This window comes from Diabrotica undecimpunctata, chromosome 8 (genome assembly GCF_040954645.1).
Source record: "Diabrotica undecimpunctata isolate CICGRU chromosome 8, icDiaUnde3, whole genome shotgun sequence".
NCBI classification, from domain to species: Eukaryota; Metazoa; Arthropoda; class Insecta; order Coleoptera; family Chrysomelidae; genus Diabrotica; species Diabrotica undecimpunctata.
The window spans coordinates 107,269,533-107,285,183 of NC_092810.1; the positions used below are offsets into that span (position 1 = coordinate 107,269,533).

The 15,651-nt window shown below is 33.1% G+C and overlaps 1 protein-coding gene across 3 annotated transcripts in view; it reads left to right on the forward strand.

Annotated features, from left to right (window-relative positions):
- The window catches only part of LOC140447820 (trace amine-associated receptor 1), an 832,360-nt gene that overhangs the window by 645,869 nt on the left and 170,840 nt on the right, over positions 1 to 15,651 (forward strand). The window lies entirely within an intron of this gene.

The window sequence follows — 15,651 nt, forward strand, 5'->3', positions numbered from 1 at the left end:
ATGACTTTTTAACGACTATTGTTCTGAAGCTATTTTCTTGTGGCATTTTAAATTAATTGATTTTATCAATATATTGATTTTATGAAAAGTTTAGGCAATAGATATATTATTGGGGGTGATTTCAATGCAAAACACATTCAATGGGGGTCTAGGCTTACAAGTACTAAAGGAAAAAAACTATTAGCAGCTGTCAAAGATCAGAAAGGAGATGTAATATCTACAGGGAAGCCAACTTATTGGCCAACTGATAGGAATAAAATACCAGATTTAATAGATTTCTTCACAATTAAAAATATCTCATCCAATTACTTGGACATTTGTGAAGGATGGGATATGAACTCCGATCATTCACCCATAATTCTAACCATGAGTGATATGATTATTAGAAAAGAGAACAACCCAACCTTAACTAATAAGCTCACAGACTGGGAAAGTTTTAAAGTAACTCTTGAAGAAAAGATCATTTTAGCCGTGCCACTAAAGACAATTGAACAAATAGATCAAGAATTAGATTTATTTGTCAAAGATATTCAAGATTCAGCATGGGATTGCACTCCCATATTGAAAACAAAAGTTAAAGGAAATAACTACCCTAAAGAAATTCGTGAATTAATAAAAGAAAAAAGAAAACTAAGAAGAAAATGGCAGCAAACGAGAGCCCCTCGAGACAAAACTAACCTAAACAATGCCAGCCAGCAACTTAAAAGAGAAATCCAGAAAATTAAGAATGAATCTATTAAATCTTATCTGGAAGAGTTAACAAACGACAGCAGCACAGAGTATTCGCTTTGGAAAGCTACAAAAAGAATTAAAAGGCCAATATTACATTCTCCTCCAATAAAACTGGAAGACGGTAGTTGGGACAGAAATAATCAGCAGAAGGCAGAGAGATTTGCCACTTATCTAGAGAATACATTTAAGTTGCAAGATGACCAAGACGATGACCAGGATTGGCCTGAACCAAAGCAAATAGATGAGAATATCAAGCCAACTTCCCCAAAAGAAGTAGCTGAGTTAATTAAAGAACAATTCGACCCAAATAAAGCACCAGGTTATGACCTCATTACCGGAAGACTGCTAAAAAATCTACCAAGAAAAGCTATCGTAAAATTAACAAATTTAATAAACGCTGCCTTTAGACTACAATATGTTCCAGATTTATGGAAGATAGCTGAGGTGATCATGATAGCAAAGCCTGGGAAACCCCCCAATGAGGTGACATCATATAGACCAATATCACTCCTACCTGTGATGTCCAAGGTGTTTGAAAAACTCCTCCTGCGAAGAATCCTACCAATAATTGAAGAAAAGAAAATAATTCCAGATCATCAATTTGGATTTAGAAATAAGCATTCGACAATTGACCAGGTGCATAGAATAACTGCTATAATTGAAAGATCATTAGAGAAAAGAAGTCTGTTCTGCAACCTTCCTAGATGTGGCACAGGCGTTTGATAAAGTCTGGCATAAGGGTTTGATACATAAACTTAAATCATTCATGCCTAAACAATATTCAAATATATTACAATCATATCTAGCGAACAGACATTTTAGAGTTAAACAAGAAGATGCATACACTGATCTCAATGATATTGAAGCAGGTGTTCCACAAGGGAGTGTATTGGGTCCAGTCCTATATCTAATATACACGTGTGATATACCTGAACTAGAAGACGACACCATAGCTACCTTCGCAGATGACACTGCTGTCTTAGCGGTAAGTGACACCGTCGAAGAAGCTACAGAAAAACTACAAAATTCAATAAATAAAATCCATGAATGGACCAAAAAATGGAAAATTAAACTGAATGAGAATAAATCAGTCCATATAAATTTTACCAATAAGAGAATTAATAATATTCCTATTAGAATAAATGATGTCCAAGTGCCTATTGCAACATCAGCAAAGTACTTGGGGATCACTCTTGATGCGAAACTTCGCTGGAAAGCTTACGTGAAGAAGAAAAGAGAAGAACTAGGCATCCGCTATAAGAAAATGTATTGGTTAATGGGAAGACATTCCTCTCTATCCATAAATAATAAACTCCTAATCTATAAACAAATACTGAGACCAGTATGGACCTACGGCTGCCAACTCTGGGGCTGTGCCAAGCCTAGTAACATCAAAGCAATCCAGATATTCCAGAATAAAGTACTGAGGGACATCGTAGATGCGCCTTGGTACGTTAGGAACAACGACCTTCACCGGGACCTCAAGATGGAAGACGTCAATCAGATAATCAAGAAATTTGCAGGGAGCCATGAACAACGACTCCATCATCATGTAAACGTCGAGGCTATCCAGCTCCTCGACAATATGAACCTAGAAAGAAGGCTCAAAAGAACAAAGCCTTTTGAACTGGTATAATGAGTGAGTGAAAAGCAGAGTAAAGTGCTGTGCGAGTATGCATGCTAAATTTAATGCTAGTTATTAGAAATAATAGGAAAGATACTAGTGAGTAGACACCTAATTTTAAGATTTCATTAGTAATTTAAGTTAGAAACAAATTGATAATTGGTCTTACTGACCAGATTTTAATGTAAGTACACTTCTGTGTCTTTAGTAAAAAAAAAAGTTAAATTAATTACTATTTAAATAGGAATAAGCCACAATTAAAGGTTAAAATACGTTTATTGACGTTTCAATTTCCACTTCGGAAATCATTCTCAAAATACAAACATTAGTTGTGGCTTATTCCCATTTAAATAGTAATTAATTCTTAACGACTAGTTAATGACATATCAACGAACTGATAAGAATTATTTCCGAGAATTTCTAGTCACTGGACTTCAAACTAGTTCGTAATTTAGTCTCATTATGTTGTCGAGACTCGACAAGAAAGGTGCTACCACGCGTATTAGAACTATTTTGTAAAATGGAGATGGTTAAGTGTAGTACGAGTAAACAGATCAGATTGATACCAGAATCCAAATGAATATTTTAGAATGTATTTAAATATATTATGCAAATACTATTTCCTAGAGATAATCGAACCAGTATTAAACAACGTGTAAGTAAAGCTACTCGAGTATCTTTACGTACAGTAGAAAGGGTTATTCAATAAGAGAGTATGTTAACAGACGCAGAGTCAAATAGAACACTAAAATTTCCAGCTACAACACTTGCTTAAAGGAAAGCAACCGTGACATATTTGAGGGAGTATGACAAACAGTTCATTATAAATACCATTCATCGTTTTCATTCAAGCTTTTGCAGAAAAGGCTTGAAGAGGTGTACGAGTGAACTGGAAGTGTGAGTTCTCTTTACAGAATTGTGAAAGATTTGGGATTTGAATGGAAGAAAACGAAAGATAATCGACGTTTATTAATTAAACGGAATGATATTCGTGCTCTACGCATTAAACATATGCCCAAAATTAAATATAACAGAAGCGAAGGTAAGTCAATTGGATAATGGTTGATGAAACCTTTGTACATGCAGAACACTACGCCAAATAGCTGGACAGATGACAGTGGCAAAGGATTGTTTAAAAACATTTCAAAAGGAAGTAGGTTGGTTATCGTACATGGTGGTGAGGAGATGGGTTTTATGCAGAATGCAATTTTGATTTGTAAGTCAGGAGCTAAGAGAGGAGATTATCATGATGATATAAATTTAGAAAATTATGAAAAATGGATGAAAGAACAGTTAATCCCCAATTTGCCTGTTGGATCTGTTGTTGTTACTGATAATGCGTCATATCATAATATACAAATTTGGCGAATGGATTTAGTGTCCGCAGTCATATAAACCCAAACAAACAACAATAATATACAAATTAATAAAGCACCCACCAGTAATTCTAAAACCATGGTTATGATATCTTGGTTGACACAAAAAAATTTACCATTTGTAACGTCAATGTCAAAACCGCAGTTGTATGAAATTATCAAACGACACAAACAAGATCATATTTAATATAAATTAGACAAAGTACTACAAGAATGTGAACATGTTTTTTTTTTAATTTCCGCCATATCATTCAGACTTGAATGCTATAGAAATGGTTTGGGCGCAAATAAAAAATGAAGTTGCAAAACAAAACGTTTATTTTAAGTTAGAAGACGTAAAAGTGTTGGTGGAACAGGAATTTGCTAGAGTAACTGTAGATAACTGGAAAAAAGTGTATGAACATGTTGTCAAGGTTGAAGATAAGTATTTGGAAAGCGAACGTCGCACAGATGTATGATTTATTTAAATGATTCTAGTGGCGATGACAGTGCATCTGATTATGAAAGTGAATAATATAATTTAACATTCCGATGTACCTATATAACCTATGTGAATATAAGTTTTCCAAACTGTCCTGTATGTATGTATTATATTTTTACTATATTTCAATAATTTCATATATTCTTCTGTTTAACTTTGTGACGTTTAAGTGAGTAATAATATAAATAATAAAGGTTTTAAAGTTAAAACAATCTTTGTAATTAATATTGTTTCACATAGAGACAATATATGTATGTGATATATTATAATAATATGTATTAAAATGTAGTACAATATTGCCAAAAATGTAATCTAGTATCATCGTTTAATAAATTGTGTGTACCTATCTTTAACAATTTGATTTAAATTATGAGTATTTTTTGGAACGCCACTGCTTTTGTTTGGTGAGGGTTTACTTTTCCTAGAAATTTTTGCCACTACAGTTGAAACATACTATACACAGACTATAGGACAATCAGTCTTATGTGTGACGTTTTAAAAATCTTCCTTTGGATGTCAACGAAATTTTTTCATGTCGTAATACAGAAGTTGCTTTTAAATTAACAGTCTAAAGAAGATTGTTGCAAAACGCGGAAAAATTTCGAAAATATTTTAGACTTTCCCGGGATTTATTTGGAACTGATATATTGGAGGATGCTCCCTTACTAAACTCTAATTTCACTATTTGGGGGAGTGAGTCATCGTTTGAAGGCGTAGAAGTGGAGAAAGACGTATGAAAATCCAGTGGCGTATACTCACTTTTATTTCGACGTTAATTATATTATACTGTTTAAATATTATTGTTCAAAATAGGCCACAATATATTTATCTGGAGGTTTTTACTGAAGTTTCCATCTCTATATCCAAAGACCGTTTTCAAAGATATAAATTATAGTTATATTTATTTTATTTGTTTATTATTATATATTCTTCTTCTTCTTATATTATTTTCTTAACTTTTACTTAATTTTTTCTTAACTTTAAAAACGGTCTCTGTAATAGAGATCGAAACGTCAGTAAAATAAACATGTAAATAGATGTATTGTGGCTTATTTCCAACATTCTCCCTAAAAATACGGAATGCCACAAGCAAAAAGCCACAGAAAAATAAATATTGCTATCATTTGTATATTTAAAAACGATCTCTTTATATAGAGATCGAAACGTCAGTAAATTAAACATTTCAATTAAATATAGTGTTACTTATTCCTAACATTATTTCTAAATATATAGAACGGCAAGCAAAAAGCCATAGAAAAATAAATATTACTATCACTTGTATATTTGAAAACGATGTCTTTATATAGAGATCGAAAAATCAGTAAATTAAACCTATAAATAAATATTTTGTGGCTTATTCCATACAGTCTCCTAAAAACACAGAATGCCACAAACAAAAAGCTATAAAAAACAAGTAATTTTGCAGAAAGTTTACTGATGCCGAGAGGCTGTCGCGGAAGTTACGCTAAAACGTCTTTTGACGTGACCCGTTCTTAAAGAGTTACACAATGAATTTTTTTTAAAACAAATTTTAAGACAGTTTCCACACCACCCGAGAGGTATGTCTTGTGGCGCGTCACTTTTTTTTAAATGGGTGTTCGCCAAGAGCCATATTGTCCCATTAAATAAAATAAACAAAACACTTAAACAGTATAAAACAAAACAAAATAAAATCCTATAAAACAAAATAAAATTCTATAAAAACAAAATAAAAATAATTTTGGATGTAACAAAACATTATACTATTCTATTTAAACACAAACACTATACACACTTACTATGTTCTTCTCGTTTTTTTTTTGTTTTTGGTTTTTTTATGCTGATGTTCCTACTAAACTATTAGAAAATATTATTCGCTGTCTAAATCTGAAGATGCAGTGCTGCTATCGCTGTCATTATCTTCACCTGGTGTAATTATAATTGGCTCTAGTAAAACTTTGACATCAGTGTCAAGTTCCCACATACGATATTCTTCTTTAATTATGTGGCCTATACATTTAGCCCATTTCTCTGGAGTTACATGGAGGATTGCTTGAATCAAAATTTCTTTAACTTCGATTAATTTGAGCGTTTTGTTATTGCGTGCTACTTTTCCTTTCACTTGCGCCCAGATAAGTTCAATGGGATTAAGTTCGCAATGATAAGATGGTAGACGTAGAACTTTGACACCATAATCTTTTGCAGTTTCATCCACAACATATTTAAGATATTCACTTTTCCTTAACCGTGCAATGTCAAGTAGTTGAATTTTGAGTATTGATTCTTCGTATGCAATCCCCTTTTCTGTAAGCCATTCTTGAATTCTCCCTTTCCGCTATGCTGTCGTCGGTAATTGTTCTAGTCTGCGGCTATGATATGGCGCATTGTCCATAACAACCACAGACCCAGATTCCAATTTTGGTAAGATTCTCTTAAACCAGCGCTAAAATACTTCGGAAGTCATTTCTTTATGATAATCATCTATTTTTTTCGACTCAAATTGAAGCAAACCATCATCAAGGAACCCTGTATCACTTCCTATATGGGTGATGATTAAACGCCGTCCCTTTCCTGATGGAGCTTTTAATCCTGTAGACCAGCCTTCTATAAATGCTTCGCGTTTACTTTTGACATTTAAATCTTGCCAAACTTTTTTAACTGTATGACCTTCGTTAATCCAGGTTTCATCCAAATAATATATTTTGCGTCCAGTGCTGCGAATTTTTCGTATTTCTTCTAAATATTTTCTTCTCCACAGAATAATTTCATTTTTTTCCAATAGCATACTTTTTCTGTTTCGTTTTACATATCGAAAGTTCATTTCGCGCATGGTTCTGATTAATACCCTACGAGATATCTTGGATAAACAGTCATCGTTTTCGAGCTCTTGAGAAATTTTTTTCAGTGTTGGAATTTCACTCCGAAAATAAAATGAATGAATTTTTCGACGTATAATATTCCTTGCCTCGTCATCGAAAACAATACTTTTCCTACCTCTAGTTTTCCTTTTTTCTTGCGTTTTATTTTCCGATGTATTTTTAAGTACACGATAAATACAGCTAACGGATACTTTTGTTAAACTGCTACAAATGTCGACCGCTTGGCTAAGATTTAATGTCATTTTTCAGCCGACAATTCCTTCATAAACGTTTCGTATCATTACCTTCTCTTCGGACGTTAACATTTTCCGTCTCTTTTGCGGCTTTTCATTTTTGGAATCAACATCAGAATTTTGCTGTCTTCTCTTGGAACAACTCGGTTTTTATATACTACATACTATATATATATAATAATTTCAACAATTCTGTATAAGAATATAACTAAAAATTTACTATAAAACGACAAACTATAACACTCTTATTATCAATAACACGTTTTATCAATACTATAATACAGTATTGTTAAAACAGTATTGACAACAATAAGTTTTCAAACTTATCACATAAAATATACTCACAAAATGTACTACCTATAGAAACGCCAATGAATTTCTTCGGCGAAAAAATAATAAAAACTAGTTTTACGGCATGTCTGGATCCGAATTGTAAAACGGAATTTTCTCGCTAACTCCAACATTGCCAAACGATTGAAAAATAATGTTTTAAAATATCGATTTTATTTTATAAATTTAAATATGTAACGAAACAGAACATATAAATAAAATTTATTTCATTGCAATTTTGTGCTTAATTTTTACTATTGAAAAAATCATGTTTGCTAGTATTATTATGACGGTAATAATCGCTGCGTGGAAGAATACAGGTTTTGTATGACCATAATTACTACTTGTGAACAAGAATTGGCTACACTGTACAACAACTTCTGGTCAAGTCTACTATCGAGAAGCACAAATAAATATACTACTTTATATATTCTGTAATTTCTTATGAGGAAACGCAAATTGCAATCGAGAAAACAGGCAGTTTTCGAGGGCCGCTGTGTACATTTAAATTTGAGGATATTCGGCGTTTAAACTATGAAATCACTCTTCTAAATTAAGGGTTTCTACTATAGATCCACTAGTTTTCATCTTCCTCGGGAGAATATTGAGTAGACATCCCTTAATTACTACAATAATAATAACTAAATTAAAATACAATTATAATTTCGTTATAGATGTATAGCAGAAGCTAACAAACTGTTATCATATGAGAATCATATTTTATATATTAAACATTTCAAAATAATTACTAAAAGGGTTACAAGCAATAATATAAAATAACTATCCTATTACAGATTACCCGTTTTATTTTATATTTACTTAACTATACATTAAATGCATCTAATATCTAATTTAATACAACGCTACTGGAAGTGAAACTACTTTGGTTTGTAGTATTTCTGGAAGTTGCATCAGTTTTCGATAGAATTTAGCATGAAAAACAAGAGTAAAATCATATAAAACTACTCCAAAATAATGTTCAGATTTAGTTGACTATAATTTAAAACACACTTAGGTATTTGAAAACAGGATAGATCTACTCTTGCACCTACTGTTAACTTATTATCTCCTCTGCCTTAAAACAAATAACTGTAACTGCATTTGAAGCTTACAGGTAATTATTGATTTTTGCAAAACGTAATTACAGAAAGCCTGTAAGAATTTGTCGAATGAATCTTTGATTAGAAAATCAAGTTGAATGAACTAAAACTAGTAGCTACATATGAGTTTTCTTTCTACTGTGCCCTCTTTATTTTTGAAGTTCGCAAACAATTTTGACAAATCTTCCTTTACCATGTGCAAATGCCAATAAGAATTGAGTATCGAGATCCGTTTACTCTCTGTTTTTCAACCATGAACATCTCTTATCTGGACCTCTGGTTCGTTCAATTTTCCCCCTCATCGACAACCTCAAGAGCTCATAATGTCTTTACCGGTACACAAGTCCTAGATAACTAGTTTTTCGCTTCTTGATAATATTAAGAAGTTCAATGTCCATGGTATTTTCACTTCTTCTTCTAAACACCCACCCCTCGAAGGTCTCCAACTTTCTCATAGCACTATATCCATTGTTCCTGCCTTGTCCCATGTAAGAGTATAGAATATATGTATATTTATACGAATCGATACCTAGTCCTAGCACGATTCACTAAAAGGGTTGTATTAGACAACTGGTGTTTAACTAATGCAGATAATTGGTTATCCATACGCCAAGGTATTTAAATTTGTTGACGTGTTTTTTGTAGAGGTGTTATATATTTGAATGTTAGCTTGTTGTTTAAAAGTGGGATCAGTTGTCATGCTGCGTATTATTCATCAACCTGGACTGTGTAATAAAAGAAACTAAATTAAAAAGGATAATGAATAATGTCATTGATTGGTGTTTATTTGTCGTGTGTTTGGCTTTTGCAATGACGATAAATAAATCACAAGGCCAATCATTGGAAGTATGTAGAATTTACTTAACACTTTTCATGTTTCACGCATGGTCAATTATTCGCGCGTCGAAAAACCGTCATCCTTGTATCATTATCACCGCAAACAAGACAAAAATATTTTTTGAGCCCTCCTCTCTATTCGGATTGTAGAATACATGCCTTTCCTTATTCTCGCCATTCATGTCTGTTGTTTGTAAGAAGTTTCCACATTGGTCCTGCAGTTCGTTTAATATCGTCGCTCCAGCGCATTTGCGGTCTTCCGCGTGGTCTTTTGGCTTCATATAGCCGCCAGCTCCCTATTTCTTTATTCCATCGCTCATCCTTAAGACGTTCGTTATTTTTATTTTTAAGTATGTATGAGAGTCTTCCGAAGGCTGCCCATCCAATTTTTATACATCTGCTTATTTCGGTAGTCTGATTTTCTTTGCTTATCTTGACAATTTGACCCAGATATCTTTATCTACGTGTTCTATCTCTGTCCCTTGGATGTTTATCATAGGTTTGTCATCTTTGTTTGACATTAGTTTAGTTTTGCTGAAAAGCATTTTCAGTCCTTTTTTAGGGATTCTGTGTGTAGCTCCTCAATAATCGTATTCAGTGCATTCGACGTGTCGGCTATTAGTAGTACATCATCTGCCTAGTAAGTAGTACGCAGATGACAAAAATATTACTTATCAGAAAACATTAGTAATTGAACTTTGACGCATTATTTAATTATAAGGCCGCACAAAGTTTGCAGGGTCAACTAATATATTATAATATTATGTAATATATTTAAAAATAAAATATATTAATATTTTATTTTTAAAAAATTTTAATTTTAAAATTTTATTTTAAAGTTTAGAAATTTAATCTAATAAAAAGCATTTTCTTTAGCATTCAGGAACTGCAAAGATTACTTTACCAGTTGCAATTAAATTTACACATACGAATGAAAACCCTTTTGTGTACTGAATAAAATGAAATGCTACATCCAGTGTCCTTTTGATGACATAAATTGTTAATGGCTCCTTGAATCTATAGTAATTACTTAATGGCATGTATTAATTTAGTTAAAATGTATTGCATCAGTTTATTATATTAACTCTTTCAAAATACAGTGAAATAAACAATTATTATAGTTACACAAGTACAAAACAATCGACTCAAAAGCGATATTTGAGATTGCAACTTCTATTTCAATGTAAGAAGTATGAAAATAACAAGATGTAACGTGCAAACAATAACTTTATTATTGAACTTACAAAAACTGCTATTGCATTATTCGGAAGAGGCATTATAAAAACAATATGCAATACGAACCGAGTTTCCTAAATATTCATCATTGGAACTAACGCAAGAAAGACGTTATGAACAGAGAAACCATCAATTACAAAATGAATTTCGTTATTTTTCAGTGTCTGATGTTACCACTTCTACTCCAAATTACACTTTTCAATTGATTTCGCGTGGATCGGATGACTTTTCTAATAAATGATTGAGGCATTGCTTCCCATTCATCATTAAGCGCAGCTCTTAATTCCATTATGCTCCTTGGTGCATGATTTCTGTTCCGGGCCCTTCATTTAATTTCATCCCAAACATGCTCTATGGGATTTATTTCCGGGCTCAACGCAGGCCTATTTATTGCAGGTATACCGATCTCGTGACTCGTGTGGTATGGCATCGTGTGTTATCGAGCATTAAAATAAAGGCATCACCAATAAATCCCGCGTATCGAACCACATGCCCCTTCAAAATGTCTCTGATGTAATGATCCGCCGTTAAACCTCCTCCACGTTGTGGATCCAGATATTTGAGAGCATATTCTAATCGCCTTTGCTTCTGGGCTGCAGTTAGCTTAAGTCCCTAGTTACCCTTTTTGGTGTCCGGTTGGCTGCCTTCAGTCTCTTTCTGACTGTCCAAACTTTGGTAACCGAATCTCGGACCTCTCTAAGCTTGGACTGGCTTAAATTTAGTCGGTTTGCCACGACCCTCTGGGTCAGGCCTTCTCTCAATAATGCTACTGCTTGAACTGCTTTGACGAATGTGGTATCCATTTGTAATGCAGTTGCGAATTTAAGTGACTGATGTATTAGTGGGTTGCTATGGAAATTAATACGTACGATGTTAACCGAACGCGTTAACTCGGTGCATGTCGATTTCAATGAGTCAAATTCTGTTCCCCTCTCTACGTGATGCATTATTTATTTGTAATACGTGATCCGATTTACCAGAAAACAAAACTTTTTTAAAACTCGTTAATAAGGTTAATGATTTTACACTAAATATTTCTAAATATACATTTTTTTGATTGAAACAGGAGAAGTAGGGAGACTGGTGTCAATTGTAATAGGTGTCGTTTGTAACAATAGTGATATTTGTGCCATCTTTTGAAACAAATCAAAACGCCTAATATGCATAGACGAATATCTTCCTTACACTACCGACTGTAGTTTCAGAGTTAGCCGTAACCTATTGCACAAGTTCTAGGCACATGTTTGTATTTCATCATAAAAGTACATTTTAGTTGCGTCACAAATTGTTGATTTTGCCGTTAAAACCTCAACTTGAAAATATTTTAAGGTAAGACCAATCTTTTTTAACATCTTTAATTTCGTTTACTGTAGCTCACCTTTTCTACGAAGGGCATAATGTATACAAAAATCATCTTTCTTATTTATAGGTTAACTTGGTGTCGATTGTAACACACACTGCGGTGTCATTTGTAACATGTTACAACTGACACCTATTATATTCTTTTTTAATAGAGTTCTTTATTTTCTAGATTGACGAAAAATGGTGAAGCCAACGGCAAGGCCAAAAGTTATTTATGTCGAAGCAGCTAGGAAGGTAATAGATACTAACCAATCTATTAGAAAAGTGGCTAAAGATTATGGTATGTGTCACGTTTCTTTATATCGCTATGTTAAATCGTTACGTGAAAACTCACAACTTCGGGTTGGATACAATCCTCACAACAGAGTGTTTAATGATGAAATGGAGTTACAGCTTGCTAAATACTGCGAAATTACTGCAGATTTGTATTTCGGACTTACCACAAAAGATTTACGCAAGTTAGCTTTTTAATTTGCAAAGTGTAACAGACTGTCCTACCCAGAAAAATGGAACACGACTAAACATGCAGGTGAAGACTGGCTTATGGCTTGTATGTGACGAAATTCAAATTTAAGTCTTCGTACACCTCAAGCTACTAGCCTTTCACGAGCCATTGACGAGACGGGTGTTTCGACCGTTCAGAAGCCATCCAAATTATAGCTAGAAAAGGAAATAAGCAAGTAGCCGTATCATCCCAAGAACGTGGAACTCTAGTAACACTATGTGTAGCCGCCATTAATGCAGTGGGAAATACCGTACCTCCAATGTTCGTCCTCCCACGATTACGTTTTCAAGACCACTTTATTAGAGGTGGACCAGTTGGGTGTATAGGAACTGAAAATAAGTCTGGATTGATGCCAGATAATGAATTTCTTGTTTTCATGAAACAGTTTGTTAAACACGTAAAGCCAAGTGAAGCTAATAAAGTGCTTGTATTGCTAGACAACCACTCGTCTCATATTTCGATATCTCTGATAGAATTTTGCAGATCTAATTTCATTATTCTACTTTCGTTTCCACCGCACACTTCACATAGGCTTCAACCTTTAGATCGATGGTCCGTTTAAGACATATTTTAATAATGCTGGTGATAAGTGGATAAAAAATATTTCTGGGAAAAGAATGACTATATACGAGTTGCCTTAAATTGTAAGAACATCACTTCCTTTGGCCACTACGCCTGTCAATATTCTTGCTGGTTTCTCCTGCACTGGTATTTGGCCTTTCAATCGAGAGATTTTCAACAATAGTGATTTAATGCATTAACTGTAACTGATAAACCTCTATAATATAGAGGTTTATAGTTATATAGTCATATTATGAAGAAAACATAAAACATAATCAACCAGAATCACCTACAGTTCAACACAACAGTCACTTGGAAAGTCAACCGGGTCTATCCACTACCTTGTCACCAAAAATACACACTACTCCATCACCCAAGCCCAATAATCCAGCAGTATTTATTTCGCCTTAAGACATTTAGCCATTGCTGAAAGCAGACCTAACCAAACCCAAAAAGAGGAAAGAATGAGACGAAAGACAGCTATTCTGACTTATACACCAGATAAGATGTTGATTGAAGAAGAAAATTCGAAGAAAAGGGACACCGCCAAGCGTAAAGTTCAGCTTGAACATAGTCCAAAGACAAAATCTTTGCCTGCTTTGCCATTGAAGAAAAATATCAAAAAGAGAAGAGCACCCCTAAAAGCAACCGAAAAAGATTCGTCTGAGTGTTCCGATGAGGAAGTTTTGTTCTTGGTATGCGGTGGTCCATATTCATCAAGCTCCGAAGATTGGTTATAATGTCGAGAATGTAAGCGCTGGGCACATTTAAACTGTACAAACAAAAGCCCATTCTTGATTTGCTTTAATTGTGAATCTAACAGTGATTAGTTTTTTCTCTGTAAAAATATGTTAGCAGAATTTATTATTGTTTTTATTTCTAATGCTTACACATATCTATTATTTTCTGTTACTATTGACACCAATAAGGTATCAATTGTAACTCACGAGGTAACCTGACACAAAGGGTCATAATTTAATTTTTATAATACTTAAGCAGCTTTTGAGCCAAAGATACTGTGTAATAGAGTCCCTAGTATAGGTTAGAATAAATTAAAAATTTAACAAAGCTGAACTTAGTCAAAAAAAATCAATTTGTGACATTTGTTACAACCGACACCAGTCTTCCCTACTTTCACAAAATAATTTTGAGTCGATTATTTTACACTCAAGTGTAGTAATGAATTAAATAGTGACAGTAGAGGCTAAACATATTGTATATGTTTACTTATAGTGTATGATGCTAAATTAATTAGATGAATTTTGCTTGTCTGTTCAAATTCTTTATTTTTCTGTTTATAACATATTTTGTCATCCTACTCCTTTGTCCACTACCCCTTCGGGTATTTTTATTACTATAGCTTTAATTGTTTCGTCACATATTTGAGGTTTAACCGTTTGTTGGGGCCGAAAGAGGAGCAGGATTCTTAACCAAATTTCTTATTTTTCAATACTAGTCCAGTAACTTGGGCGAAAAATGGGACCTTACCTCCCAATTCTGTCAGACTGCATGGATTTAGCTGAAAATTTGGATGAAAGCTTGTCCTATACTCCTTTGCAAAATTTGTATATGATCGATTAATATAGTTAATGGGCGAAGTACGCTTTTTGTTTTTAAGGGGTTAAAACTACCCCTAAATGTAAAAAATAGCAAAAAACGAGTTTAATCAATTTTTGCATTAAAATTTGAGGGAATTAAGGTAGATAAAATGTTTAATGATAATTTGATCTATTTTCAACCCTTATAAATCACCGCTTATGATGTAAATAAGGCTAGAAAATAATTTTTTACAATATAAAATGCTTAACTTATGAATTCAAACCAATAAAAATTCATTCATTGCTTGTAAAATAATGTGCCATTGATTTTTAAGTTTCTAACCCCTAGAAAGCATCCTTAAAGATGACTACAATATTAAAAAAAATTTCACGCACAAATTATCTCCCAATAATAGCAATGGTTTTTCTTCAATAAGACAGTTAACTTTTAAGCTTTGATATATGTTTATATAGCTATTTGAAAGATAATTTTAAGGGCTATAAGACTTAATTTATTAGAAAGCCCAACTACCCTCCAATTTCGAAAAATTAAGGTTTGAAGCACTTAAAACAGGGGGTGTTCACACCAAGACATATATTTTAATCGGTGATATCTCCATTATTTTTTACGTTTACAGAAGTTTGTCAAAACGGAAATATTCATTGAAAAGAATTACTTCAATTTGTGTACACTTATTTTACATTTTTACATTTATTGTACTTATATAATATGGTTTTTAAGAAAAAAAGAACAATTGTTTAAAAATTTTCAAAATAGACCATACAATTTAATATAACTTTTTCCATGATTAATACATTTTAAACCAGTAGAACTTCTGAATCTACTGAGAAACACTCAAATAAAATTATTGTAGAAG